Genomic DNA, 27,335 nt, shown 5'->3' with positions numbered 1-27,335 from the left:
CAGATATCTGTGAAATCCATCTTGTCCAGTGTATCATTTAAAGCTCTCGTTTCTTTGGAGATGTTGTGCTTAGAAGACCTATCGAGTATAGAAAGAGCTAGATTGAAGTCACCAAGTATAAGTGTATTATTATCGAAGTATTTCTTCACTTTGGTTATTAATTGATTTAAATATTTGGCAGCTCCCACATTCGGGGCATATATGTTGAGGATTGTTAAGTCCTCTTGTTGGATAGATCCTTTAAGTATGATATAGTGTCCCTCTTCATCTCTCACTCCAGTCTTCGGGGTAAATTTTAGTTTATCTGATATAATGATGGCTACCCCTGCTTTCTTTTGAGGACCATTTGAATGGTAAGTGGTTCTCCAACCTTTTATTTTCAGGCTGTAGGTGTCCTTCTGTCTAAAATGAGTCTCTTGTAGACAGCAAATAGATGGGTCCTGCTTTTTTATCCAGTCTGAAACCCTGCACCTTTTGATGGGGTCATTAAGCCCATTCACGTTCAGAGTTACTATTGACAGATATGAGTTTAGTGTCATCATGATATCTATTTAGTCCTTGTTTTTGTGGATTGTTCCACTGGACTTCTTCTTAAAGGGGAATTTTAAGAGTCCCCCTTAAAATTTCTTGCAGAGCTGGTTTGGAGGTCACATATTCTTTCAGTTCCGACCTGTCTTGGAAGCTCTTTCTCTCTCCTTCCATTTTGAATGAGAGCCTTGCTGGATAAAATATTCTTGGTTGCATGTTCTTCTCATTTAGGACCCTGAAAATCCTGCCAGCCCTTTCTGGCCTGCCAGGTCTCTGTGGAGAGGTCTGCTGTTACCCTAATACTCCTCCCCATAAAAGTCAGGGATTTCTTGTCTCTTGCTGCTTTGAGGATCTTCTCTTTATCTTTGGAATTTGCAAGCTTCACTATTAAATGTCGAGGTGTTGAACGGTTTTTATTGATTTTAGGGGGGATCTCTCTATCTCCTGGATCTGAATGCCTGTTTCCCTTCCCAGATTAGGAAAGTTTTCAGCTATGATTTGTTCAAATACAGATTCTGGCCCTCTGTCCCTTATGCACCCTCGGGAACCCCAGTTAAATGTAGGTTTTTCTTCCTCAGGCTGTCACTTATTTCCCTTAATCTATCCTCATGGTATTTTAATTGTTTGTCTCTTTTTTCCTCAGTTTCCCTCTTTGCCATCAACTTGTCTTCTATGTCACTCACTCGTTCTTCCACCTTGTTAACCCTCATCGTTAGGACCTCTAGTTTGGATTGCATCTCATTCAATTGATTTTTAATTTCTGCCCAATTAGATCTAAATTCTGCAGTCACGAAGTCTCTTGAGTCCTTTTTCTAGAGCCACCAGTAGCTTTATAATAGTGCTTCTGAATTGGCTTTCTGACATTGAATTGTAATCCAAATTTTGTAACTCTGTGGGAGAGAGGGCTGTTTCTGATTCTTTCTTTTGAGGTGAGGTTTTCCTTCTAGTCATTTTGCTCAGTGCAGAGTGGCCAAAAACAAGTTGTATTGGGAAAAGGAGAAAACGAGTGAGAGAGAAAGAAGGAAAGAAAAGACAAAAAGAGAAAAGAAAAAAGGAAGAAAAAAAGAGAAGAAAAAGAGAAAAAAGGGTGGGGGAAGCAAACAGAAAGCAGAAAGCAAAAAACAAACAAAGAAACAAAAAAAACCACGGCAAGTATCTTCTGATTCTGTAGACTTTAAGTCCCTTGACTTCCCCTGGAACTTGTCCGTCTAGTGGTCTTCTAGGGGAGGGGCCTGTTGTGCTGATTTTCAGGTGTTAGCACTTGTGGGAGCTGCTCTGACCCCTGCCTGGTGCAGGGCTCAGTGGGGGTTGTTTACCCCGTGAGGCCCCAGGAGGAACAACCCCAGTGGCGGGGCCAGCTCTGGAGCCCTGGAGTCAGCTCCCGCAGTAACTAGGAGCTCTACGTCTGCAGGGGCCTGGATGCTCCGGGGCGGGGCCGCTGATCTGCTCAGCTGGGGCAGGAGCGTCCTTGCTGTCCTGGTCACTCCCGGCCTCTGCCTGTCCCGGGGGAGGCCGGATCCTGGGCTGTGTCCCGGCGCCCTGTGCTCCGGGGCCTGCGCTGTTGGATTCGCCCTCCGGCCGCACAGCCCCCTCCGCGGAGCCGCCGCCCGAGCCCCTCCAAGCTGCTCCGGGCCCCGCCGTGCGCGCTGCAGCCCTTAGGGAGCTCGGAGCACTCCCCCGGGGCGCAGGTGTCTGTTAGTGCCCCTGGGAACCTCAGGGCATCCCCGCCCTCCTGGGTCCTGCTCTAACTCCCTGCGGGCCCCTTTCCGCCCGCCCGGGAAGGTTGGTGCAGCTCCTGCTCCTCCGGGACGGGGCTCTCCTGTCCTGGGGACACTCGCCCCGGCCTCAGCCCGGCTCCTCGCGGGGCCCCTCCCCCTTGGAGGCCTTTTGTTTCTTTATTTTTCCCCCGTCTTCCTACCTTGATAGAAGCGCGAACTCTTCTCACTGTAGCCTTCCAGCTGGTCTCTCTTTACATCTCACGCCGAATTCGTAGATTTTCAGGATGATTTGAAGTTTATCTAGGTAATTCGGTGGGGACGGGTGGCTTGGGGACCCTACTCTTCCGCCATCTTGCCCCTCCTCTGCTTCTCTTATTTTAATAATTTGTAGATTATACATCTACATTTACATCTGCATTTGTGAGAGATGGGCCTATAATTTTCCTTTTCTATTTATTCTTGCCTGGTTTTGATATCAAAATTCTCTCTGCATCATATAATGAGTTGTGGTCATCCTTTTTCTATTCTCTGAAAGATTGCCTGAGATTATATTTCTCTTTTCTTTTTAAGATAAATTTGCTGACAGAGATTTGCTTATAAACCACTTTAGTGCTTGTGTAGTTTGTTTCATTTTTGTAGATAGATTTTAAACTACCAACTACTTTTTAAAAATAGCTTTACCTCTCTAGTTAGATTTTCTATTTCCTCTTGAGTCAGTTCTGGTAGGTTTCATTCTCTTATTTTTTAAAAAGTCTACTATATATGTAGTGATTTTCCCTTTTAATCTGTCAATTTTATTAGTCTTTCAAAGCACTAGCTTTCGTTTTAAAAAGATTTACTTATTTATTTTAGAGAGAGAGAGCATAAGTATTGGGGAGAGGGGCAGAGAGAGAAGGAGAGATCTCAAGCAAACTCCACACTGACCAAGGAGACCATGCAGGGCTTGATCTTGTGACCCTGAGATCATGACCTGAGCCAAAATCAAGAGTCAGATGCTTACATGACTTCACCACACAGATGCCCTTCAAAGTACTAGCTTTGTATTTTATTGATCATTTCCACTGTAACTTTGTTTTCTATTTAATTAATTTCTCCTCTGTGTTTTTTTTCTACTTTCTTGGTGTGTATGCTGTTGTTCCTTTTACCAGTGTCTTGAGTTGAAATACATGGCTCATTAATTAAGTAGCCTTTTTTCTTTTATAAATAAGTAAGCATCTTAAAGCTTTTGTAAGTTTCTCTCTGTAATTTCTCTGTAGCTTTTGCTGAATCAAACAAGTTTTAAATTATATTTTATTTAGCTTGTATACTCCCTAATCTTATATATAAGATTATGTAGGTATTTATTTCTTTGAACCATTAGTTATTCCTAATGTTCTTTAAAAACATTTTAAATTTCCTAATTTATGGAAATCAAAGTAAGGGTTTTTTTTAAGAGTAAGTTTCCTTATAATTCAGAGGATGTGATCTATATGACACTAATTTGTTGTCTTCTGTGCTGAGATGGATGGGTTTTGCCATCCTAATACAAAGCTTCTATCACATACCTTCTTTGTCTTTCTGTTTCCAGGAAGACCGTTTGCTTAGAGTGGCTGTGGTACAACCCACCATTGAAACATGTCATGCTTTGCATAAGAAGGAATCAACAGCTCAGACTGAATAATCATGAGATTTGTCATGAAATCCATGAAACATTCCTGTCTCTAGTCTCGTCAGTTTCTTCCTCTCACATAGAGTTCATAGTCCTGTCCTGGAAATGCTCATCAGAGGCCTGGACCTCAAGGACTGCTTCCAACATTAAGCCTTTAGGAAATATTTGTTGAAGTAAAAAATGCATAATTAAAAAGGAATGAATACTCTCAGCATGCTGATCTTGCAAGCCCTGAACTAGCAATGGATAGTAAATGTCACAAATGGCAATTCAATACTCTTCCTAAAGCTATCAGAATGAGGACCCAAGCAGCTTTTGGTGCCGGCCAAAAGCTGCACAGGCTTGGAGGGCGGGGACAACTTAAGGAAAATTAATTTCTAAACAACAACTTTCTGGAAGTCTCTAAAACATATATATTCGTGAATCTTCCGGCGGCCCTGTCCATGTGATTTTTTCCATTGTTCACAACGTAGGCAGCGGCCCTCTGCTCAGGACAGCCACAACTGCACACTGGATACCGTCCACAAAGCAAACCCACATCATTGAGCCAACAGCACATGGGTATCGGGGACCAGGAGATAGCCCTTTAGGGCAGAGGATTTGCACTCTATTTTGCAGGTAGCGTCTGGCTGTCCCTTCCACCTTGCACTGGCCGAGTCCACATGCTTTGGGTGCGGTTGCTCGTAAATATTCCCAAAGAGCAATGCCGATTCTTTTGGACGCCTGACCACGCCGGCTCAGTTGCAGGAGAACCATGGTGCGCACGCAGGCCTGTCAATGAAGTCGTAATCAAAGCACGGTTTCCTTCCTGTTGTTGCTTTTGGAAGAGCCTCACTCCCCCGGGGCCAAGCTTCGACCACGGCACCTCAGCCGAATTTTTCCACAGCCACTTTGGATTCCTGCCCCACCCCTCCCATCTGCACCCCCATTTCCTCCCTTCTCTGTTTTGGCTCCATGTGGTTCTTGGTGAAGCGGCTGAGAAATAACAAACCCAAAATTCCTTGAGTGACGAATGAGTCACCGGGCTGCAACAGCAGCAGAGCTCTGCGGATCAGCGGGCCTGTGAGGGGATAAACAGCAGAGGATGAAGACAGAGGGAGGAGAATAGAAACAGAATGAACTGAGCGGGCTGACAGCGGGGCGACAGCAGCTGAGGGGGTGGGGGGGGCGGGGTTGGGTTGGCCTGCCAGGTGAGCTCAGCTCTGGGCCCACACCCCGGGACTCAGGCTGGGGCAAGCCCCCAGGAGCTGCTAGCCCTGGGCTGTGTCTACCGCTCAGCTGGATAAGCCACCTGACTGCTCTCTGCTTCTGTTTACAAGGCCTGGGTCCTCGGGTTGCAATTCTCTGTTCAGGTTCATGCAAAGCTGCTAATCCGGGACCATGATATTACCCCAGGGCTGGTCCCTTTCTGGTCATGTGGTACCTGGGTGACAAGCGTCAGGGCATGAGCCAAATGATTTCTTTGTACTTTTTGGTTTGCAGGGATTTTTTAGAATGCATCCATTTCCTAAGACCTGATCTCTAAGCACAATAGTGGAGCTGGATGCCAGCCGAAGAGCTAGGGGTGGTGGTGGTGAGGGGGGAGTGCTGAACACCAGGGGCAGCTAAAGCAGTGCTTCTCCCCCTCCCCCCCCCCATCCAGAAATGCGCCTGGTGCCCTGTCAGGATGGGCTTGGCTGGGAGGCCACTGGGTGTATGTCCTGGTTAGGACATGACTCCTACTTTTTATGCTTTTTCTAAGTGATCAAAGAGTACAGTAGGCTGAGCCCTTGAAACACACACGTCTGATGGTCTGATTCCATGAGGCCCTGCCAGACTGGCCCACGGTCCTTCTTGAAGACTCTGGAACCATCAGGAGAAACCAGAAGGAAGAACCACGTGCGCAAGGAACTGCTGATGTGGTGTGGCCACCAGGAGGATCTTTCAGAAAAAGGAAAAAAAAAATGCATAAGCTTTCCCCTGAGCTAGGCTGCCTCAGATCATAGGGATGACAAGATTCGCTCACAAGCTGTCTGGCTCTCATTTTAGGACAAAACCAGGAAGTTTGGAGACGAGTTTAAAAACAGAGGAAAACAAAATAAGTTGATTTGGGTTCTTCTGTGCGCAGCCAAGTTCTGCTCCAGTGGCCCCTGCTGGGGGCGGCCTTAGCCTTGGGTTTCATCCGCCTCCGCCCTCTCACCCTGCCCACAGTGGTGCACAACCAGATGCCAAGAGTGGAAAGAGCGAAGCTTGATCTCAGATAGGAAGAGGAAGAGACTTGAGGCTAATGAGGCTGGGCAGCTAGATAGAAAACCATGACGGACCTTGTGAGGGAAGACCAGACTCAGGACATAATCAGGGCAAACTTTCTGATCCCCATTCAATTCCTAAAAAGTGCCGCCTTTGCTCACTTTGACCTTCACTCAGCTGGGCCATCCGGTGAATTACTGAACAGCCTTCTTGGAAGTGATGCACACAAGTGGCCTCCGGGAAGTCCATATTCTTGGCCTCAGAAGTCTTCATTTCAAAATGCTTTTTAAAGATGATATAAACAATGTATGCTTATTATAAAAATAAAAGTAGAAACAAAAAATTAGCCAAAGTTCCAACACTCAAATGTTAAAGTGTTTCCTTCCAGTCTTTTTATAGGCAAAGATTTATTCTTTTAACACAGTTGTGCTCATTCCATATATAGAATTTTGTACACTGCTTTTTGCTAAATATATGTTTTTGCTTGCTATCATATGGAAAATTGGGTTACTATTAATTATTATAAGAACTCTGTTATTTAAATTATTAATTATGGTTATATAAAATTCAATTTGTGTGTGTGTATATATATATATAAATATATATATATATTTATATATGGTTAATTTAATCTATAGAGTTAATCACCCCTTCTGTTTTGGACATTATATTTGTTTCCTGTTATTAAAATTCTAAGTCTTTTTTAAATTAATGTACACAATTTGGAGATTTTCCCATGAGCCCATCACTTAGCCTACCAGTATCTGGATCCAGTATCTGGATTTTCCCATGAGCCATCACTTAGCCTACCAGTATCTGGATCTCTCGCCTGAGAGTTTGGGGAGGCAGCTGTAGGAGAAGACAACTGGAGGAAGCTGCTTGTCCCAGACTCCATGGGAGATCTAGCCCCTCTTAAGCTGTAAGACTCATGGATTTCTGGTGCAGGGGTCTTGAAGGATGTAGAAATTACTTAAGGCAATGTCACTAGCATCTAGCTGTGTATTTCCCTGCCAAATGTGGCCACAGGTTCCATCTCCACCTCCATGTTTTCCAGCATCCTGGAGATAATAGAAAATACTTTTAGTAAGTAGAAAGAACAGTAAAATGAAGTACTGGTCTACACTTAGTGTGACAAAGCTAAGGATATCATTTAAAAACTTGAAGTGTGGGATGCCTGGGTGGCTCAGTGGTTGAGTGTCTGCCTTCAGCTTAGGACGTGTTCCCGGGGTCCTGGGACCAAGTCCCATATCAGGCTACCTGCATGGAGCCTGTTTCTCCCTCTGTCTACGTCTCTGCCTCTCTCTCTCTGTGTCTCTCATGATTAAATAGATAAAATATTTTAAAAATAAATAAAATAAATAAAAACATGAAGTGTCTGTTTCTTACTCTGATTTCTTACTGGAGCATTCTGATTTCTTTTAGGCTTTCCTGGTTGGGCCACTTGTTGGAGGGGTATGGCTTGTGCAACAGAATTAGGGCAGCAGAAGCAGAAAGTGTTGGCACACTCAGGATGGGCAGACTCAGCCACAGGCATAATTTATCACTTACCAAATAGCTCACAGTTGTGTATGGTTGTCATTAAGTATTTCATGTGGATGCTGTATTCTCTCAAAGGCAAGACCTGTGTCACATGGAATATAGTTCCCACATATCATGGAGGAGAATGTGCCACATACCAAGCACTTCTTAGTGATTATTTCATTTAAGAATGTGAGTAATCCTGAGTTAAGTGCTATTTTCTCCATTTTGCATGAGGTAATTAAGCCACAGGAAAGTGAAATAATCCTCCCAAGGGGAAATGGCTGATAAATGTTTGAGCCAAGATTAGAACACAGAGCTAACTTCACAGCCTATGGTCTTTGCACTATATCATGCCACCTCTCTTGTTAAACCTAATAGACATAAAATATTAATTAATACTCATTGATTAAAGATGGGGCTTTCAAAAAAAAAAAGATGGGGCTTTCTCTGGGTTCCAGAAGTCATCATTATGGACAGGTAGGATCCTTTGTAGCATTTTCTTAAGCCCCTAAGGACAACCTATGAAGACAAGGGTTCAGACAAATCAATTGTAGATAAGGAGCTCTTCCATAAGGTGGTTTTTATTTTATTTTTTAAAGATTTTATCTATTTATTTGAGAGAGAGAGATAGAGAGAGCATGAGTGGGAGGGAGGGGCAGAGGGAGAGGGAGAAGCAAACTCCCGCTAAGCAGGGAGCCCAACATGGGGCTCCATTCCAGGACCCAGGGTCATGACCTGAGCCAAAGTCAGGTCCAGTCTTATCCAACTGAGCTGCCCAGGCATCCCCATAAGGTGGTTTTAATGACTGTGGAGGCTCTGACAACAGGAGCCTATGAGGAGCTTCCACCTCCCATTTTCTGCAAGGCCAGTGCTTGAGACATATTACAGTTGATAGAAATGAAAATAATTGGTTTACTGTGCTTTTTAATACCTGTAATACAGAATGATTAGATCATAAGGGTTTTCCCACTAGACTCGAATTTTCTGAAGTCAAGAACCATGTCTGTGTTCTTCATTGCTATATTCTCTCTCCTAATACAGTGCTTCATCCATAGCAGATGCTCTATAAAATTTGTTAAATGGATGAATGAAATATATGAATGAAAATAACATCTCCCCAAGTCTGTGCCAAAGGTGCTGACTGGAGTTAAGGATGTTTCATGATCAACTCCCCAGGTATAAATGTGTTTCTCAGGGTTTATAGTCTGAATTGAGGTGGCCCAAAGCAGGATTGGTCAGGAAGCATGTACAATCAGCTTCCATTTTAACAATATTCATTTAAAATATTCATAATAATTCTTGTTGGGAAGCATGTCGCCATCTGACCTGGGAAGTTAAGAGTTTCCTTTTTCCCCCTGTTCTTGCAGCATGGAGTGAAATATACAGTCTCTTTCTCTCTTGTCCCTGATTCCTCAATCAAACTAGATTTATGCTAGACTTAGGAAGAGAATCTCTCCTGCAGAGAGTGCTTATAGCATCTGGCTTATTCTCCAAAGGGAAAATTTGGGCTAAAAGTATACATTAAGCACCATCATTAAGCAATTAATATTGTGCCCAAGAAACAAAAAGCAAGAGCATTACAAGTGGATTTTGTCATAATCCTACATCTCCCAAATGTGTAAACTCCAGGAAAGTCCAGATCCCCAGCAGGAACCCATCTGCTGTATTTCTGGTGTGATACTCCTCTGTTTATATTTGCTCATTTCTCTCACAGAGTGCCAGGAAAGAAAAAGTGATATTTAAAAAATTCATCTGCTAGTATTTATGCAAACACATTTCTCTCCAAGTGTGGGTTGAGCAACGTAAGTGAAGCAGACACAAATGCCTCCAAGGGACTACAATGTCACTTTAATAAAGAGAAACGAAGAATATACATGCCTGGGAGAGTGAAAGATCAGAAGACAGCAACTGTCCTCTGATCAGCCACACTCAATAGAGAGAAGATGTAGGTCGTGAGCCCCAGATTTGAAGGCTCATTTGAATCTGTCAATGGATCTATGGAGCTTCTCCTCTGAGCTGGCCAGTTAGGAGATTCTAAAAGCTTAAGATTCCTGGTTGAGGATGTAACAGTAAACAATTATAAGAGAACATGTCACTGACATAAGGAAGAAGGAGAAGAAACTTCAATTGAGCCTCAGTTATGTGCCAAACTTTTTGCTAAGTGTTTCTTGCACATTATTTTATTGAATTCCGACAGCTTTTCTATGATACGATAATCTTTGGTTTTCAGAACCAGTATCACAGTGGCCAAATAATCTGCCCCACATCGTGTAACTTAGGCTATTTTAAAAATTCATGCTCTTTCTCTTGCATCATACATAAGCTTCTAAGGCAGGGTGCCTGGGTGACTCAGTCGGTTAAACGTCTGCCTTCAGCTTCAGGGCAAGATCCCAGAGGACTGAGCTCCGTATCAGGCTCCTTGCTCCACAGGGAGCCGGCTTTTCTCTCTCCCTCTGCTGCCACTCCTCCAGCTTGTGCTATCTTTCTCTCTCTGTCAAATAGATTAAATCTTTAAAAAAATTTTAAAAAGAAGCTTCTAAGGTTTAAATCTAATGTTATGTGTGTTTGTGATATAATACCTATCATTTAGGGGCATCTGTGTAGCTCAGTCAGTTGAGGGTCTGACTGGCTCAGGTCATGACCCCAGGGTCTTGGGATCAAGCCCCGCATCTGTCTCCCTGCTTGGTGGGGAGCCTGCTTCTCCCTCTCCCTCTGCTCTCCACTCCCAACCCCTGCTCATGTGCACTTGCGCTCTCTCTCTCTCTCTCTCACTCAAATAAATAAAATCTTTAAAAAAAATAGCATTTGTGGAGTGCTTACTATGAGGTAGGCAAAACTTATTCTTTGTTATATGTTAACTTTGTAACCATCCTACGAGGTGGATACTATTATCTATCCCTCATTTTAAGGATGATGAAACTGAGTCTCCAACAAATAAAGCTGTCCAAATTACAAGGAAATAGCAGAGCCAGTCTGGACTCAAGTCTGTGCATTTAAGCACTACCTACCCTTCGTCTTCTCAGAGGAGTCCTTATAAGCACATTCTAAATCCCACTCTGCCCTTCAACCACTCCAAGCCAACACTGATATACTACAAACAATATTCAGCAAACATAGCATTTCAATTCCTCTTTTAAATCCCTCTTACAGCTCACATCCCAGGCATCGTCTCCAGGCAGGTCAGGACTGTTAGTCAGGACAAGTTTGAAAAACAACCTGGGTAAATCTACATTCTTCAGAAGTTCAAGAACCAAGCACTCTGATTTCAGAGTTTCTCCCTTAGTACAAAGAGAGATTCCTCTGTTTGATGGAGGCTGGTAGGCCTCCTCTTCCAGCCACATGCCAAGCCTGGCGTCCCCTTGCCTTCTTCTGGCCTCTCCTATCCAGGTCTCTGCCTGAAGGACAATGAAATAAATTAGAATTGGGGTGCCTGGGTGGCTCAGTGGTTGAGTGTTTGCCTTTGGCTCAGGTAGTGATCCTGGGGTCCTGGGATTAAGTCCTGCATCGGGCTCCCCCAGGGGAGCCTGCTTCTCCCTCTGCCTGTGTCTCTGCCTCTCTTTCTGTGTGTGTCTCTCAAGAATAAATAAATAAAATCTTAAAAAAAAGAAAAATAAAGAAATAAATTAGAAGAACCAAAGCAGGAGAGCTCTTTCCCATTCCCTGTGAAATCCCTTCTTAGGGCACCACATTTAAATGAGCATAGCAGTGATGAGAAGGAGTCAGGGGCCTGGTCTCAGAAGCACAAAAACTACTTATAGAAAAGCAAAGCACAAGACAAGACAGGAAGAAACTGAAAGATTGAGCCTTAACTCAAAGGCACAGAGTTAAGCCTAAAGAAACTGCTTAAATCACTGAATGACTACATTTTAAAATCTATTGAACTAAAATTAGTTTTTTCCCTCTTGCTACCCAGCAGGTGCAGGCTTATAAGGGATACCAGAGTGATTCAGAGAGAAAAGAAATTATGTGTTCTTTACATATCTGAGTGGAGTGAGTAATTGTGAATCCTGGTTTACACATGAAAGGGTAAGCAGATGTGAATTTCAGTGTCAAAATCAGAAGCAGAGGCGCCTATGGCTTCACTCCCTCCCTCCTCCATAGTGGAGGGGGGGTGGGATCCCCAAGATTTTTCTTTAAGACCTGACCTCTTCCCAGTGAGGTCCACGTACTTATATTTAGACAATAAAAGAACACAGTCAATGGGGTGTCGGCTGGCTCAGTCAGTAGAGCATTCTACTCTTGATCTCAGGGCCATGGGTTCCACCCTGCTCTGGGTTGAAATTACTAGAAAGAAAAACAAACAAACAAAAAAGAACACATTCACTGACCTCAACCACTGTGCTTAGTGTAGGTAAACTGCCTGTCTGTCTCCGGTGAGGTCAGCGATGATGGTGGCATCCTCCGGGACCAAGGGGTAACATTGCAGCCACTTTCAATTGCCCATCGGTGACCAGGCATTGATGACCACAGAGTGGTAACCCACAGCTGAGAATGAAGACCCAAGCTGCCAAGCGCACCTCATTCCCATCAAAAGAGGAAGGAGCTGAAGACCCTGTGAGGAGAAGGAAAAAAGAGGAACAAAACTGTCATGAGAGAACAAGGAGCTCATCTCAGGAGGCCTCTAGAGGGTTGACATGTCTGTGGGTAAAAAGGGACCTGGTGATCTGTGTAACAGGTTACTGTCACTCTACACATGGAAAATGAGAAGAATCTTCTCCAAGTACAGAAATGACCATTCCTATCTCTGTACATCTTCCCTGATGACAGGCAGCAAAAACTGTAGCTGATAGGTGTACAGGTTGGGAAGTTCAAATCCCAGTTTTGTCACTTCCCACCTGTGTGTGTGACCTTGGACAAGTTACTTCACCTGTCTTAAAATCTCCCATGTGTACTTTCATCTGTAAAATGGAGACATGAGTAATACCTTCCTCATAGGACTGTCCGAGGGGTAAAGAACACATGTAAAGCCTAAAGAACAGTTCCTGGCACAGAATGGGCCCTCAATCAACTTGACTATGATTACTTTTATGACAAGTGTGAAAGCAGTACGGTTTGAAAGTTCTTTTCATGTAAGGTATCCCTAAATTTATTGACAAGTGATTTAGGGTAAACCCTAACAGGATTTTTCAACACACAAATTCTAGACCATCTCCATCTGCAGGTCAATGAACTTTGCAGGGACCTGCACCCCACACCCTGGAAAAAAAAAAAAAAAAGATGTTCACTCAGATCTTTCAGTCAAAGAGGGTTTCAAAATGAGTTTGACATCCTGATCCTTCATGTCATTGGACATTCTGATAACCACATTGTGTAAGGAGAGAGTACTGGACTACTGTACTTTTCCTGCTGAAGGCTGAGCTCAGGATCAGGCCAGTCTTCATTCAAAATGGGCACGTCAGCAAGACAACAATACTCAGGGAAGGACTATGCAGACAGGAAGCCCTGGGCTTTAAAGTTTGGTCTCTTGGCTTCCTAACTACCAGAGTCTAAGGGAGTTGTCTTTAAAAATATGAGGGTAAAGTTTGCAGATGGCGTAACTGGGTAACAGGCATTAAAGAGGGCACTTGATAGAATGAGCGCTGAGTGTTACACGCAACTGATGAGCTGCTAAATTCTACCTCTGAAACTAGTAATACACTGTTACTTAAATTAAATATGTTAATTAAATTGAATTTAACTAACTTTTTTTAAAATATGAGAATAATAAAACCTACATAGTAGTATATCGTGAGGGAGAATTAAATTTATATAAAGTAACCAGCAGAGAGCTGGCACTCAATAAATGTTGGTTCCTACTTCCTCTTCCCCCATTTCCTGCTGAGATATAGAGTCAGCCCACTCTGTGGGGAAGGGGTGCAGTCATCAAATAATGTGTCACTTAAAAAAAATGTGTCAGTTTACTTTGCTCCTACTTTTCTGAGGCAAGAGATCACGGCCTGTGGAGGGAGAGAATCTGTGATTTGTTTGTTGAAAAATGTTGTTAGTTTGCCCTCAATCACTTGTCAATAAATTCAGGGTTACTTTAAATTAGAAGAACCTTCAAAATCATACTACTTTTACCCTTGTCATGAGGATGGGAGGAAATAAGCACTCATTGTTCTAATCTTTTCCACCAGGGAAGAATTGTCCATCTTTCTCTTCCAGTACTTAAAAAAAAAAAAAAATCAAAGTCCAACTGATACTTAATTTGTCTACCTACTCTAAGGTCATTGTGATTAACCTAGGCAGAAGTGTCCTGTCCATCTCTTTTGAAGATGAAAACAAACTGGGCTTCAAGAAAATCTACCCCAATATGGCCCCTCCCAAAGTCTGCAAGATGTGTACAACACCCAAGGGGGACAAGTGAGGCCGGGGGTCAGGCTCTATGCTTCATTACCAAGGGAGGAGGTCATACAAGTCCTGCTAGTTTCTTACCAGAGTTTAAAAGACAAAGCTGAGTCTGCAACTAGTCCCCTCCAGCTATATTAACTCACAATCACAGAGCCCTTCTTCCCAACTCAGATCCATTCAAGCACCCAACCACCAAACTCACCGAGGTTTCACCCTGCTTTCCCACAAGCTGCATTTTCTTTAACCACCAGAGAACTTTTCTGAGGTGGAATAGAAGCCAAGAACCTGGGGCCCCTTGGATGGGAGTCACCTTCGCTTTGGACACACACAGAAGCTGACTTGGAAAGTAGGCTGCTGAGTCTAGAAGCCACTTCCAAGGGAGGGCAGAGGTACCCCAATGATTCCTGGAATACCACTGATTTAGCCTAGGACCTTGGAGCCTTCCATGTCTGTTTCCCAGCACATGGGAATGGTAATGAAAGCAAAGGGAAATTGCTACCTACCACCCCACCCGTCATCACTCTAAGTGTGAATGACTCGACTTCAGAATTCTGTGGAGAGTATTCATGAGTGTTTACCAGGTATCCTGAGATAGAAGATGCCAGAATTGCCGTGCAGGGTTGAGGCAAGCAGTAAGATGTCAGCTGGCGTGCAGTGAGGATTTGACAGACTGTTTCTTTAGCTTGTCAAATGAACTTTAATTTTTGTCAGGGTAAAACATTTTAGATGACAATTATTCTTACTGTTTTCCTTTGTGAACTACCTCAAGCTCACTACTTCCAAGTTTCACATGTGAACAGTTGTGTTGGAATACAAAACCTGCTCCTCCCAACTGAACTGTGCAGGGACTGCCATTTTAAAAAAAATAGTGAGGGGCCCCTGAGTGGCTCAGTGGTTGAGTGTCTGCCTCAGGCTCAGGTTGTGATCCTGGGGTCCAGGGATCAAGTCCCACATCCGGCTCCCTGCCTGGAGCCTGCTTCTCTCTCTGCCTGTGTCTCTGCCTCTCTGTGTGTGTGTCTCTCATGAATAAATAAAGTCTTTTAAAATAATAATAAAATAATTTAGAGAATAGTGAATATCTTCTCCATTCTTCTTCATACCATGCCCACTAAGGGTCTAGCTTCTCTCTTTTCCTTCCTTCTCATTTTAACAAAACAAGTAAAACTTGCAAGGGTTGAGGTACTCTTCAGCTTTTGATCCCGTTCAGCTTTGGCCCTGCACATTGCCTTTGCTTTTTTCAGATGAGCTTTATTTCACACTCAAGTTGGAAATAATGGAGATGTTCATTCAACCCGGGGCCACTGTGTTGCCTCTGAGCTCAAACTTTAAGAGCACAAAGGGAAATATGGCGACGATCATTGGCAGTCGACCATCCCAAGCATTAGATATGAGTATGAGGGGGCAAAGCATGCTAGTGGAGGCCTCGGCTGCTCTGCTCACAAGAGCAGTGTGACGAGGAGGAAGTGGGAAGAGGCCCGGTGGCTGCGGTGGAGACATTCAGCAGAGTCAGCACCTAAAGACCAGTGAAGACAGCAGAGGAGAGTGTGCCTGGTGCCCCACAGTGAGACTGCCCTGAGTGTTGGCATCGGGGGCTGGGGAGCCTGACTTCTGTACCCTGTCTGCGCTCCTAGAGGCTGCCACTGACAAAGACATCCTCTGAAGTCAGAAGGCTGACTCTCATGGGCTGAAAGTCTCTTCCTCATTCTTGTTCCCGCATCCTCCCTCAGCACTGTGCTTGGATCCATAGTCGTCTTCAGGGTCCCTGGTACAGGCTGGTTCCACTTGAAATCAGTGGCCAAGGTGGTCATGTTTGAGTGTCTACCCTTAAAAAATGAAAGCAAGATCATCAAAACAAAAAAGGAGTCACCGCTCCTGACATAATTTTGATTTTTTGACTTGTTTCAAAGGCCACAGTTCCTACCTACTTCTCATCTTGGCACTGTTACTTGCTGTCTTCAGGGCCCTTTCCATCTTCCTCCTTTTGAGCCAACCCATTGATGACCATTCCACAAAATGGTTGAGCAGTGAATTCCTTCCCTGCCTTATAAATTTAGCCTTAAAACAGGTTCAGTTACAACAATCCCAGGCCCGATGTCAAAGGGGATAAGCAATGTACTTTGAGACATCCAGGCCTGTCACCTCTCAGGCCTGGGCACCCGAACAGACCTCGGTCCATGTTTATCTCATTCTGTGATTCATCAGCCTCTCTGACTTTGGTTTCCACACCGTGATATTGCCTTGGGGTTGTTTGTGAGACAAAGACCTCCTGATAGAGTTCAAGTTGGTAGTGATAATACTCCATTAGACCTCAGACAGAAGGCTGCCACGGTGTAACACCTACTGGTAAACAGCAACCACAGGACTGACGTGATTTCCAAGATTCGGGATTTACTGAGTGGTCCTCACAGCTAGCAGCCTACAGGGGAAGGGGATACCCCCAAACAAGCCTGTCCTGTGAAGTGTTGGGCACGGTTGGTCTACAGAGGATGATGCTTTGCATCGTTTTGTAGTGTTGCCATCATTTTGGCAGAAGAAAAACCCCCAAGGGCCAATTTACCCAACCAGCCACGACTTAGCAATACAAAAACAAACTGAAGTTTATTTATTGAGAAGAAAATCAAAGTTTTGGCAGAGGACAGGGACCATTTCTTTGGATCCCCAGGACCTTTTGGTCTCAAAATATATTTATTGAGCACAATTGATTATTCTGAGGGTTGATCATACAAAGATTTTCCAATTCTTTCTGTTTTGGCACTGTCCTTGGAGAGTAAATCTCTGTCCTAGAGTATAGCCAGGAAGTAGATCCAAGGCCGAAGAAATTCTCAATTTTTATAAAACATGAAAGGAGAAGGGGAAAAGCAATAGGAGCCTGAGCCTCCACAATGCTTAGAATTAATAGATTAGTTCGTTGATGATTTTTAAAGATGTTTCCCTCTAAAAATTGGTGGGGAAACAGTTGGGTCCAAGTGGTCACCAAGACGGCCAGAAACCCAAATACCATTACAGGCAAAACTCTTGGCATTAGAGCAAAGAAAATTGGGCCATAGGATTGGACCATGTGTTTCCGAGGTCATGTCAGCAGCCTCCTGGGCCACAGCATTTGCTTGCTCAGAATGCAGTTAGTTCAGGCAGGGCAGCTGAGGGCAGCAGGGCTCTGGGACAAAAGCCTGGGCTGCTGAGAGAAAATAAAAATAATCCCCATTAAGTTCCCATTATCTTAAAAATTAGAAACCCTAAGGAGAGGCTTCCAGAGCAAGTGGAGCAGCAGGAGGGCAACCTCTGGTGAACGCTGTCCTCTGCGAGGATGTCACTGTCACAGGGCAGGCGAGTGCTGAGGGCCTCCCAGCAGTTTCCCTAGAAGCACCAAGATAGCAGGGTGCCCCAGGACTCAGAAACGGCCGACACCCTGAAGGAGACCCTTGGCCGGGGGTGATTGTCTTTAGCCCCACATCCACTTTGTTCACTGTTCCTCAGACACTGAACAATTGTGACTTGGAAGGTCCCAGATTGGAAGTGTGATGCCATCTGAAGGCGCGTAAAACGCCCTGTGAAGATTCTCGGCCTGCATTCTCGGGTGTCAGATCCACAGGAGAAGGGGTAGGGATGCTTCCTCCCTGGGCAGAGGGCAAATGTGGGAACACTCCTCTCACAGACATGGCAAGTAGCCTCCAGTGTTTCCTGTGCCAATGCTCCATGTCCCCCAGCAGCCCAGCAGCTCTGCAGCACAACCTGGTGCCGCAGCCCAGCAAGACCCCAGCATCTGGCGCCCCGGACCGGGAGGGAACGCGCCAGGTGCTCAGCACCTACAGAGGTCCAGGGCCCCTGAGATCCCCACCCCCCGGCCCCATTCCCACTGGAGCCCTGGAGAGCAACCAGCGGTAAGCCCTGGTGTTGTTATTATTACCCTGATGTGTAATAAATCTACGTGGTGCAATAAATTAAGGCAAGGCTCTGTTCTCACTTTGCTCACTGCCAATAGTTTTATTGTAACAGCTCGAAGATGTGAGTTTTCCTTTTTAGGAAGAGAAGAGGAAGCTGTGAAATTTGAAGACAGAACAAAAAGGTATGAATGCAGTTTGTGGGACAGGTATTGTACACCAGATGGCTCATCAGGACACCGACACCTAACATTTCCGTGCTGAGGGGCATATCAGAGAACGTGGAAGCCTTACAATGCCCATGAGAATTCATTTGATTTATTTTCACGTCAAAGTATCTGCATTCTGCAGAGCCAACTTCTCTAACGAGACTTACAACGCTTTCTTTCAGTGGTGAACCTGGGCTGATTGTAAGATCACAAATTGGTTTCTGAACTCATTAAAGTCAGCAAATGAGTATTAGGGAGATGGTTGCATAGGCTGAGATGTGATAGTTCATTTTGGCAATTACGGCTCGGGATGAGGAGCAGGGGGTAAGACCTGACAGCTACCCCTCCCACCCCCACCCCATCCTAGGAAGATTATAATTCCTTTCAGAACCCCGTCCAGAGATGCATACGCTCTGGCTTTTTTTCCTTTACACCATTCACCTCAGTCCTACAGGAAGCAAGGGAAGGCCTCGAGAAATGCTTCCGAACCTCTACTCTTTGCCAAGTTCAAAGCCCAGGCAAGGCCTTCAATCATATCCCCAGCATACCTGACACTTAATAAATTTTGTCAGGCATCCTGTTCCTTGGTAGCAGATTTTTAGTCATTTAAGATTTCTTAACCTTCTGGTTCAAGAGCCTTCCTTTAGCGTCTTCTTCAGGTCTCACCTGTCTGTGCTTTAGGCATCATTGTAGCCCCTGAAAGCTTATCAAGCTGTTGAGCACATAGTTAATACTTAATATATAAATGTTGATTAGCTGGCTTTCAAAAGAGTCATCTAGCTCATTCTACAACCACCAGCTCTGTCCTCCTGGCTTACCATCATCTCGGAGTTACCCTGCAAAACTATGCATTCCTTATGACCTTCCAGCCCAAAACAACAGACTCCCTCGGTAATCCCCTCATAAATCAGTAAAACCCTAATGCTCACCCCTTTACTCCTCCCTAGAAAATCCCATACTCCTCCACTCTAGTCTCACTTTGCAGCAAATGCTAAGACAGGAAATTTCGTTCTTTGAGTTTGGATGTTCTCATGAATTCTATTTTTCTCTCCTAGGTTTTTTTCCCTAATACTTTCTACCTCTGGTTAATCTGTAACAAGCCTAATCAGTACAAACTCTGGAAAAGCTGAGGTCATAACTTCTGAATCTGGTTTGAATTTGTGATTTACTCCTGCAACTCAAAATTAATATTGTAAATTTACTGGAAGTGTGTTGTCTACTTTCTGGCCTCAAACTAATATTCAGTATCTGGCTCAACTTAGTCATTAAATGAAAAAGAAATTTCCAACTCCTTCCCTGGCCTTTCCCCATCTCACCACTGCACCTCCCCACCTCCAACCCCACCCCCCAGAGTTACTGGTGATGAGAAAGATCCAAGCCTTGCTTGAATTCCCCTTAGGCTGTATCATTGTTTGGAAATAACTGGTTCTTGTCCAGAAGCAAACAGGGACAAAGCAAGGAGTTACTGTTTTAGCTCGGCCCTATAAAGTAGTACAGGGGCACCCAGGTGGCTCAGTCAGTTGAGCATCCATCTCTTGATCGCAGCTCAGGTCTTAATCTCAGGGACCTGAGTTCAAGCCCACACCCAATGAATGTTAGTGGATATTTATCCAGCACTTCCGTTGTTCCCAGTACTGTATTGTTCATTATATTACCTCATTTAACTTAATTCTCGATGTTTTCATTTTATAAATGAGAAAGTAAATGTTCAAAAGTACTAACTAGGTGGATTGTGTTGAGAGGTAGAACCAGATTTCTGGATACTAGGTCTACTGTTCTTTACATTTCACCATGTTTCCTCTTGTCTGCTTCTCAGCTGTAATGCTAATTGAATCCTATATGCAAGAATTGGGACTCCAGACAAGGTGGCGGTTCTTAACCTACACAGCCCTGAAGTTCTTAACCTACACAGCCCTGAAATCCCATTACAGCAAATAACCACTTGATACAACCCCATTCTAGAGCTGGCATTGGCTCCTGAGTTTCATCTAGTGAGTACTCAAGCACTACTTTATGAAAGTTTATAGAAATTTCTCAGTAGAAATTCGGCATTTAGGACATCTTTAAGATTGGATCCAAGTGTTAGGATTAAGGGAAGAAACAGGAAGCCTGAGAGTAAGATGCTGGTTGTAGATTCTAAAAGCTATACTAATTTAATTGGCTGTAAATAAAATCAAAAGTACCAAGAAAATAGGGGGAAAATACATCTTCACCTAGATTTTTTTTAAAGGCTCTTGGAATCACAATGTCAATTTAAGAAAAAATTGGGGGATAGTAAATAAGCATTTATGTTTCCTACAAAAGTAGTGATTATGTTTCTCAGCATATACTATGTATCAGTTGCCATTATGAATTTTTATATATTATTTAATCTTCACAACAACTCAATGAGGTAAAAGCTATTTTCATTTCATACCTAGAGAAACTCAGGCTCAGAGAGGTTATGTAATATGACCAAGGTCACATAGCTGATGAGTAGCAGGACTAGAAATATGAACTCACACAGGATGATTCCAGAGCCTACTTGTTTAATCACACTTAGGGTTGCCAGATAAAATACAGAATGTCCTGAATTTCAGATAAACAAACCTCAAATATTGCATGAAGCATATTTATACAAAAAAAACATTATCTGTTGTTTATCTGAAATTCAAATTTAACTGGACATCTTGTCTTTTTCCTCATTAAATCTAGGAAACCTAACCACATTGGTCTTCTATAAATTCATATATCTATATATATTCAGGTTATTTCAGTGGTTTACATATGCTCCAATTTTATTACAGAGCAAATAATGTTAACTCATACCTGCAAAGGCAGGGCAAGCCCTCTTGGGTCCCTTTTCCCTCCATTTATTGATGCTGGGGACAGCCTTCTTGATAACGCACTTAAATGCAAGCTTTCCTCTCCTGATAAGAAAGAACTTTGCTTACTTTTGGAGCATTCTGGCCTCCTGCCTACCTTAGGCTTTCCCTTCAGTGGCCAGTAGTATCCTCTCTGGTGCTCATCTTTATCCAACTTCCTTGATGCAGAAATCCTTGATTCCTTCTAGGAATTAGAGGGCTACATGGCTGAGTAGCTTCTTCCTTCCAGATGACGGTGTTCCCAGAAGGTAATGGAAAAGAATGAGCTGGCTACAGCTTAGCAGAAAGGGGCCCTGCATATAAAGTCTGTGGTATAAAACATGTATATAGGCAATACACACATCACAAAACAAACAAGTTTTGCTTATCTGTGTGTGCACACTGTACTCCAACATACTTGATGCAATGCATGACACGCACCTGCCTGCTTACTTTTACCACTCAAACAACCTGCAGAAATAGAATGGTCATTTAGGTGACAAATGTATTGTCCCCTGGATTGCAAATTCATTACAAAAATACATAAAGGGCTTTGGAATTAGCTTATGTTTATTATTTTTCAGTAATGTGAATAATTGAAGAGTGACCACCTATATACAAGCCCGGATAGTTATAGAATCACCCTTATAGTCAAGATTTTTTAAATCTTTCAAACAGCATGAATTTTTTATGAGCCCGGGATTAAATAGTGATGGATAATATTTATTATAACATAAAAAAACAACCTGTCATTATGTGACAGGCTCTGTGACAGCACTTTATATGCCCAACCACATAATTTTTACTAAAACCCTGTCAAATTCTGTACTTTTATTATGTCACAGATAGGAACATGGAGGCTGCAAGAGGTTAAGCAATTTGCCCAAGTTTGCACAGTTGGTAAGTGGTAGAACCTGCATTTAACCCCATGTAGTCTCAGTCCAGAGACCATATGCTTAATTACTGAGCAATAATACCTTCACACCTTAAGACCAGTAGATATAGCTTCTGTGGTGAAAAAGAAGTTTTGTTTTTGTTTGTAATTTCAAATCTGTTGTTAACTCTTTCATTCCAAAGACATGAAGTATTCTCTTTCCAAAAAATTAAAGAATATCCAGGAAGAGAAGAAGGTGGATGGCAAATAGCCAAATGGGTTAGGATTAAATTAGATGATTAAATCCCTAGAAACATACAACCTACTAAGACTGAATCATGAAGAAATAGAAAATCTACCAATTACTAGTAGGGTGACTGAATCAGTAATCAAAAACCTCCCAATGAACAAAAGTCCAGGACCAGATGGTTTCCCTGGTGAACTCTACCATACATTCAAAGATAAGTTAATACCAATCCTTCTCAAGCACTTAGAGAGAGAGAGAGAGAGAGAGAAAGGAATACTTCTAAACTTATTTTACAAGGCTGGCATTACCATGATACCAAGACCAAACAAGAAAGCCACAGGAAAAGAAAATTACAGGCCAATAAACCTGATGAACACAGATGTAAAAATCTTCAACAAAATATTAGCAAACTGAATCTGACAACACATTAAGAGGATCATATACCATGATCAAGTAGGATTTATTAGGATATGTGCAAGGCCAGTTCAACATCTGCAAATCAGCCAATGTACTACACCACATTGACAAAATCAATAGATACAAAAACATCTTTGATGGTATTCAACATCCATTTATGATAAACACAAAGAGGGTATAGAGGGAACTGACCTTAACATAAAGGCCACATAGATAATTCCATATCTGAGATCATACCCAATGGTGAAAATCTAAAAGCTCCTCCTCTCAAATCAGGAACAAAACAAAGATTTCCGCTTTAACCACTTTTATTTAATTCAGTTTGGAAGTCCTAGCCAGAGCAATTAAGCAAGAAAAAGAAATAAAGGTCGTCCACATTGGAAAGGAAGAAGTAATACTGTCACTATTTGTAGATGACAGGATATTATATGTAGAAAACTCTAAAGATTCCATTGAAAAACTATTAGGATAAATGAATTTGATAATGCTGTAGGATACAAAATCAATACACATGCAAAAAATCTCTATACTAATAATAAAATATAAGAAAGAGAATTTAAGAAAATAATCCCATTTACAATCGCATACCCCTCTTCTGCCCCAACAGGAGAAAATGTAAGGGTAAGCTCCTTCACAAAGGTCTGGTAATGATTTTTCCAAATCTGACACCAAAGAGCAACAAAAGCAAAAATAAACAAGTGGGATTACATTGAACAAAAAAATTTCTGCACAGAAAAGGAAACCATCAACAAAATAAGATGGCAACCTACTTACTGGGAAAAAAGATTTGCAAATCCTTTACCTGAAAGGGGTTATTATCCAAAGTATATGAAGAACTCAAGTAACGCAAGAGCAAAAAACCCAAACTATTCAATTAAAAAAAGGGACAGAAGATCTAAATAGACATTGTTCCAAAGAATAATGACAAGACATGCCATACCAATAGCCAAAAGGCACATGAAGGATGCCCAACACCACTTATCATTAGGGAAACATAAGCCAGAACCGCAATAAGATATCACCTCACACCTGTCAGAAAGGCTATTATAACAACAACGAGAGACAACCAATGTTGATGAGGATGTGGAGAAAAGGAAACCCTGTGTACTGTTGGTGGGAATGTACGGTGGCATAGTCACGATGGGAACTGTATGGAGGTTCCTCAAAAATGAAAAACAGAGCTACCATATGATCCAGTACTGGGTATTTATCCAAAGATAATAAAACCCTAACTCAGAAGGATACTTACAACCCCATGTTCACTGCAGCACTATTTATAACAGCCAAGATATGGAAACAATGTAAGTGTCCATAGATAGATGAGTGAATGGATAAGGAAATTGATTCACACACACACACACACACACACACACACACACGTGAAAGAAGTCAGAGAAATACAAATACTATAAAATCTCTCTTATATTTGGAATAGAAAATAAAACAAAACAGACCCGAAGCTCATAGATACAGAGAACAAACTGGTGATTTCTAGAGGTGGGGGTGGGGGTGGGAGAGTAGAAGAAATGGATGAAGAGGGTCAAAAGTTTAAAAAACACCGGATGTTGTATGACGAGTACCCAATTCATACCATATGTGACTCACCACACGAGTCAGTCAGGCAACACTTGTGCTGGTTTCTGTCCTGCTCAACTGGACAGGTCTACTGATCACCAGGTTATATGCCACAGCAATGTGAAATTGTCACAAAGGATTCTAAACGCTTACTCTAGTTTTCCATACTTGATGTTGACTGGTGCTATGAACTGAATGTTTGTATCCCTTCAAAATTCGTAGGTTGGAATCCTAACCCCCAAAGATGATGGTATTCAGAGGTGGGGACTTGGGAAGTACTTAGGTCATAAGGGTGAAGTTCTCATAAATGGACTGCTGCCCTTATATAAAAGAGGTTCCAGAGAGATCCCTAGCCCCTTCCACCAGTTGAGGACACAGCAAGAGGCACCACCAGGAACCAGAAAGCAGGCCCTAACCAGACATGACTTTGCTGACACTTTGATCTCATGACTTCTAGCCTGCGGAACTTGAGAAATAAACTTCTGTTGTTTATAAGGTGCCCAGTCTATGGTATTTCACTACAACAGCCTGAATGGACTAAGACAACTGGTAATAAAAAATTTTGTGGACCAGTACCAGTCTGTGAACTGTACTTTGAGGAGCATTAATATAGAAAAGATCAGCTTAGCATGTAAATTAATTAAAATATACAAATATGCTAATGAATTAGATGGTTGGTTTATATTCTCTCCCCAGCTCTCCCTCCAACCCCACATGTGCTTTTACGCGTGCATGTGCGCGTGCACACACACACACACACACACACATTCCTGAAAGATTTATTGAGAACCTACAATATACCTCATGTGATTTAGGCTCTGAGAATATAGTAATGAACAAAACAGATCAAGTCTGTGCCCTCAGGGAACTTATATTCTAATTCAACCAATGTTTTAACACTCCAGGGTCTAGGTTTCAGTTTGAGATCTTACCAATTAATAGCTCTGTGCTTTTGTGCAATTCATTTAATCCATTTGAGCAAGTTTTCCCCTCTGGAAAATGAGACGTATACCTACTTTAATGACATTGTCAGTAGGATTAAAATAGGTACTGTGGAGTCATTTTGAAAACTGTAAAATGATGATATGTATACCAATGCCAGGTCATTTGAATTTTTAGCAACAACCATAGAGCAGCGAGCACTCAGTTAAGATTTGCTGACTAAATGTGTGTAAGGTCCCATATGTGTGAGGTATATTTTTTTTGTGTGTAAAATATGCCTGTTCTTCAAATCCTTAAAACCACTGTACCACAAGAAAAGTGTATTAGGTATTGCAGGGCATAGCATATGTAATTCTACTCTTGGGATACAGGTTTCTAAGAATACTGGTCTGAAAACACATTTTCTAAATATTTATTGGTTGGAAGCCTCTTTTTATTGATTTGTATCACAATCTGAATGCTTTTTTCTTATAGGTATTATTTATTTATTCATGAGAGGCAGAGACACTGGCAGAGACACAGGCAGAGGGAGAAGCAGGCTCCCTGTGGGAAGCCTGATGCAGGACTCGATTCCGGGACTCCAGGATCACTCCTTGAGCCAAAGGCAGATGCTTAACCACTGAGCCACCCAGGTGTCCCTTGTTTTTGCTTAATTTTAAGGTCAGTTCATGAAGTCCAAGGATGAAAGCTATCAAAAGAACATTCTCCTGGAAGTGATTTTTTCTTAGGAAAAAAAAAAAAAGGCAAACTGTCAACACGGTCTCAGCACAGCATAGCCCAGACACTGTGGTGGTCAAACTCTGCAGACAGGAAGAGTCCATTGTCAGTTAACTCACTCTCTGGGTCAGCAAGACTGTAGGTGAGATCATCCTCACATGCAGCTCCTGGAACGTCCATCTCTTGGAGCAAAGACTCACCTACCTCCACGTTGTTTCTAGCATCCTCCTAGAACTGGCTATCAGGTGTGTCATGATTATGATCTATTTCAAAAAGCTGTTTCCCACTTAATTTTTTTCCTGCTTGTATTTCTTTCATTCTTTTTTTCTGAATTTCCAAGAGTGTTGCCCCACACCTGGTGTTCCAACTTGAGAAATTCTCAGTTGTGACAGGAATGTCATGAGATAATTGCTATTTGGCCCCTGCTTCTCGCCCTTTTTTGTTTCTCCCAGGGTATAACCAACCCTCTTTGAGGGTTAGTGACAGTACTTAGGGGCAGAGCGAGGCATAAATGCTCTTCAGATTCCACAAAAGTGTACAACTCAATTCAGAGGCTGGTTGAGGAGTACCTCCAACGTTGAAGGTATAAGTCTGACGAGAGGCGCTAATGTAATTAAAAGGGAGATCTGCAAGAAGGGATCTGCAAGAAGGGAGATTTAGTAACGGGAATAAAAATGGCTGCAAAAAACATATGACAAGGCAGCATGTCAGCTCCACAGGTGAGGTGAAAACAGAAACTGTGGGGTTTTGGAGGAGAGGAAAAATCTGGAAAGGTTCTGGGTAGCTGCTGCAATATGAGACAGGCCTCCCAGGATTTCAATACATTTGGGGGCTGCAAGAAGGGGTGGGGGAGGGCATCGTTCCAGGCAGCGACAATTTGGGCAAACAGGTGGGCTCCTCTGTCAGAGGTCGGTAGGAATTACAGCCAGTAATTCAAGTTGGCTTGAGAACCAGTTCTTTCCAAACATCCTGAAAGAGAGGCGGGAAAAGTGGGATGAAGCCACGGTCCTGGGTGGGCACTGGTGTGAGACTGACAGAGAAGCAGCAATGATTTTAAGAGGGCGGAGTCATGACTTGGCCACTGCTCCAGAGAGGTGCTTCCGGCAAGAACACACAATGGATGGGGGGGGGGGGGTAAGGAGCTAAGCAGGAGACGGACGAGGACATGCCAGGAAAAGCCTGGACAAGAGGTAACTGACCAGTCAAGGCCGTGGAGGCAGACAGAAGAGACGTTGTGTCGAGGGACTTCTACTCGTCTGTCAGGTCCGGGAGCCCCCAGCCATATGTGCCTGCTTACATCTAATTTAAATTCCTTAAGGAATAAGGTCAAATAAGATCAAAAATCCAGTTTCTCAGTCGTGTTAGCCACATTTCCAGTGCTCAGTAGCCACCTGTGACTACTGTACCAGATGATGTAGGTAAAGAACACAGTAGAATGTTCTACGGGACAGTACAGATGGCCACATTTTGGGGACTGATGGGGCACAGGGATGGGGAAGAGTATAGGCAGCTGAGGCTTGGAGGCTAAATAACTGAGAAAGTGTCACAAACAGAAAAGGGGAAATCAGGAGGAGAAAGAGGAGGTGGACTGGGGAGGACACGTCACGTCATTTAGTTTCTGTCAAACACCAGAGAGAATAAAGTGTGCACTCAAACACA

At 43.0% G+C, this 27,335-nt stretch overlaps 1 long non-coding RNA gene across 1 annotated transcript in view; it reads right to left on the bottom strand.

The window, feature by feature from the left end:
• Positions 1–551: 551 nt before the first annotated feature.
• The window catches only part of LOC129501522 (uncharacterized), a 30,423-nt gene continuing 3,639 nt past the window's right edge, over positions 552–27,335 (bottom strand). Inside the window, exons 2-3 of the long non-coding RNA XR_008662753.1 lie at positions 5,675–12,196; positions 552–4,954 (exon numbers count right to left, since the gene is read on the bottom strand). This is a non-coding gene — a long non-coding RNA (uncharacterized LOC129501522). The remainder of the gene's footprint in view (positions 4,955–5,674; positions 12,197–27,335) is intronic.

This window comes from Nyctereutes procyonoides, unplaced genomic scaffold (genome assembly GCF_905146905.1).
Source record: "Nyctereutes procyonoides isolate TBG_1078 unplaced genomic scaffold, NYPRO_anot_genome, whole genome shotgun sequence".
Classification (NCBI taxonomy): domain Eukaryota; kingdom Metazoa; phylum Chordata; class Mammalia; order Carnivora; family Canidae; genus Nyctereutes; species Nyctereutes procyonoides.
The sequence above is the reverse complement of the archived record's forward strand: the minus strand, read 5'-3'. Positions and strand labels throughout refer to the sequence as shown.